Here is a 4,226-nt window from a genome sequence, read left to right on the forward strand (position 1 = left end):
AGAATAACGGTGTAAAGGCAAATGAATGAATAAACAAGAGGTAGAAGGAATTCGGCTTTTTTTAGACACAAAAGCCAATGGTATTTTGCCGACGCCGTGTGTGAATGGATTGTTAACAGCTGACTGGAAACCTGTTCTAGAGCAAAGTAGATCCATGACAAAATTACCAGGTAGTGTACCTGAAACAGCTGAGTACAATTATTTCTCGCGAAGTGCATTAACTGTTAACCAGTTTTGGTTGTGTGTATTATAGTTAACAACCTGACACACAAAAAAACAACGAAAAACAGATTTTGTTGTTGGGCAACTGCCACTACCTGTAAATGAATATATCTTGGGTAGATCGATGCACGTATGCGTATTATTTAATGTTGTCTCATTTGTACAATACAACAACATAAAAACCATATGGTGAAAAGAAAGAAATGTGTGTGTGTGTACATGAGCAGGAAATATGCGAGAAAGACTTTGCAAACAGTTTCCATCGTGCGAGTAACTAAATCTGCACTCAAGGAAGTTGAAAGCAATCTCAGGCGATATAATTTTTAGTGTCTCGGTACTGGAGAAAACGTGCCACTTTGCGATATATACCCATGAGCGATTAAATAGGGACTTAAAAAAGTTTAAAATTCGATTATCAACGTCATTAATAAAAAAAATTAAAAATTTGTTTGCCTAATGTGTTTTTGTACCCTCCACCAAAGGATGGGGGTATACTAATTTCGTCGTTCTGTTTGTAGCTCCTCGAAATATTCGTCTGATACCCAATAAAGTATATAAATTCTTGATCGTCATGACATTTTAAGTCGATATAGCCATGTCCGTCCGTCTGTCTGTCGAAAACACGCTAACTTTCGAAGGAGTAAAGCTAGCCGCTTGTAATTTTCCACAAATACTTCTAATGTAAGTGTAGGTCGGTTGCGATTGTAAATGGGCCACATTGATCCATATTTAGATATAGCTGTCATATAAACCGATCTTGGATCTTGACTTCTTGAGTCACTAGAGAACGCAATTCTTATCCGATTTGACTGACATCCAACAACTGTGCCAAATATTTTTCAAACCGGTCTATAACTTCATTTAATTGCAATTCTCTTCTTTTATCCTTTGTTTGTCTAAAAAGAGATACCGGAAAAGAAGTCGACAAATGCGATCCATGGTGGGGGGTATATAAGATTCGGCCCGACCGCTTTTACTTGTTTTTACCTGTTAGAGTGAGGCTTAGCTTTATTATTTTTTCGAATTTATTTCTTTTTCAAATCGAGATTAAAAGTCGAATGGCCTCTTTTGCACAACAACCGCATGAGCAGTGAATATGCAATAAAGAAAATAACAACAAAGAAAATGCAAAGAAAAATCTGTCATTCTTAATACCGTCAAACCTGGCCAGCTGTTAACGGCTGTTCGCTTGAGACCATCTTTTTAAATCCACCATGATCTTGTGTGGGGTTTTTTGAGTTAGCGTCCAAAACAACAACAAAAAATCTATTTTTGAATTTGTAACGATAACAGTTGATTATGAGAAACTAATTAGCGAAACATGAATGATAGAATTACGATTGTAATGTACTTTGTTGTTTTAAATCATGAAATCTCTACAAACTATCATAAAAAACAATGTAAAAAGTAACAATTCTGGGAGGGAATAAGAAAGTCACTTCCAAATGTTTGGAGGGAGAAGATACAATAATACCAAAATCATCATAGTTCATACCCAAATTTAAACAAGGCATGGTTGAATTAAGAAGTTTGGCCAGCTGATGGAATTTGTAGTGTGCGGCCTAATGTGCGACCCTAGCGACATCTGTTAGCGGATAGAAGACCGCCAGCGCCATCTGATGGTTTTAATTCGCCTCTGTCAACGAAAGAGACAGCCAGCTGACACCAATTGACAATTATGGCTACCACCATATGTTTTGTTGGTGCCCGCTGGAAGTCAAATTTGATGATGGAGGCGAATCCAAGCCAAGCCGGCCGGTGACCCAAGGAAGCTTCTTTCTTTTTTCGATTGGGACTTGGCAGCGTACGGAGGTGGAGTGATCAACAAGAAAAATACGTAAAAGAAAAGACCAGAAATAAATTTGGTAAATGTGTTTTATTTAAATTCATATGAATGTGAAAAAAACGGATTTAAACAAAATAAAAAGGACAGTTTTTTTAAAAAAAAAAAAGAAATAGAAAATTTGAAATGCCTGAAAAGTGAAGAGACGATACATAAAGAGCCAATTGAAATGGTAACGTAAAAAAAAAAAGAGAAGAAAAACTTTGTCAGAAATCTGAAATGAAATGAACGTTAAATACCTGAAAAAAGGAATATATTAAAAACCTGAAAAGAAATAGAAATTAAAATTAAAATAAACAAGTGGACATTTCAAAACTAAAAGTCAAAAACATAAAAATCAAAATCCACGCCTCCTCCACCTCCACTGCCGCACAAAGAAGAAGGCTTCCATCACCAACCGCTGCATCAACAACCGCCACATCGGCTACCGACACCCTGGTCACCGCCACACTGGTCACCGCCACATCCGCAACGCACACCATCCACCAGCGAGGGATCCAGACGCTGTTGCATTCCCCAGCGTTCCTAAGGTACTCTTTTTAGTTTCTCCAGACTAGCAAACCAAACTGCTTTACTGACGTTCGACCCTTGGACTGCTTTATTTTTGTTTAAAAAAGGGTTTTTTTGTATTAAAGTATACAATCGAAATAGATTAGGTAGGGGCAACATTAGTGCTTTTTTTTTACTCACCCGTTGTTTGGGTTACAGGCTATAACCAAACATGAGCTCATGGTTAGGTTAGGTAGCAACGCAGTTAAAGGACATTTTCGTCCTCCAATCAGCCGATGTTGGTCCTACGGTGCTAAAAAGGTAGCACAACAAAAAAAAAGACCCTAAAAGAAACATAGAATACTTTTTTAGACAAGAAAAACAGACTGCGACAAATACACTTAAAACTTGACAATACTCACCGAAAACCAGACGGACGGACCGACGAGAACTTGAAGAGACCTTATTGGCCGCAGAGGCCAGCATCAAGGCCGCAGTACCGTTTTGGCGATTCTTGGTCATCCATCTAGAGCTGACGAGGCGACCGACCCATTCTTCTGAAAATAGAGAAAAATTTCAAGATTGTTAATATTGTCTTTGTGAATGGCAATGTGTAGAAGCAGTGTTAACGTTTGCCTTCAAAATCTAATATATTTCATGTTTGCTTGAAAACGATTCTTTATATTCTAAATCTTGTTTTTTTTTGTAATTGAATTTTGCCTTTTTGATTATTTGTTTTTTTTTTACATTATTTACCATGTGAATATTCTTTTACTTACTCAATAAAATACTGAAATCTGTACAAGAATGATTATCAAAAACACTTGCCTTGGTGATTTCTAAAGGATGATGGAAGGCTAAAGCATCGGAATATGGGGTAAGTGACTGAGCAGCGGCAAAGATAGACAGGTGATGGATTACGGGGTACCCTTAATATTACAGGACGAGGGGTGCCATGGTTGGGGTGGGCAAAGTCCTGAGGCGCCATGAAGGATTTTAGGCGCCAGGCAATTCCACAGCCGTAATGTCCTCCAGGTCGTTCCAGTGGGTGTTTTGTTAATGTTCTATTGTCGTCCGTTTCGTACCACCGACAGCTGGTTGTTTATTTTGTTTTTTTTGTCACCTTGCCAGAGGGTTGGATTGGCAAAGAACCGCGCCCCAAAGACTGAGCCAAAAGCCGGTGCTCGAATGCCAGCGACCAGCGCCCGCCAGTCCGACTCCTCACTCCAACGGCAACGTGGACCCTTGGGTACACGACAAAAAATGGCGCCCGCAACATGGGGCCCGAGCAATCGGGTTGACCGTTTCAATTGTGTGGCTGTTAATATTTGTGTTTGTGGTTTTCTTCTATGTTTTGCGTAAGTCCCGACAGCAGTTTGATTATAAGACAAGCTAGTCGAGTGCGACGTCTAAGCTTGAAGAGGCACTGATACTTTGTATTAACAGAGTGTCGTCCAAAGCCTCCATGGGAAGTAAGTCTGGTGTCGAAGTGGCTGTGAGTCCAGATGAGCCATGCGACTTCCTCGGGAGACAATGGTAGACACTTTCCACCTTCTTCCACAATAGTTTTAAAGCCAATAGCCCAAATTATGACTTTCTGCCTGTCCGTCCGATTCCGAATAAATTTAAATCCTAGCTCCTGTGAGTCCTACATGGTAAAGACTTGCAAAGC

Source organism: Stomoxys calcitrans, chromosome 2 (assembly GCF_963082655.1).
Source record: "Stomoxys calcitrans chromosome 2, idStoCalc2.1, whole genome shotgun sequence".
NCBI lineage: Eukaryota > Metazoa > Arthropoda > Insecta > Diptera > Muscidae > Stomoxys > Stomoxys calcitrans.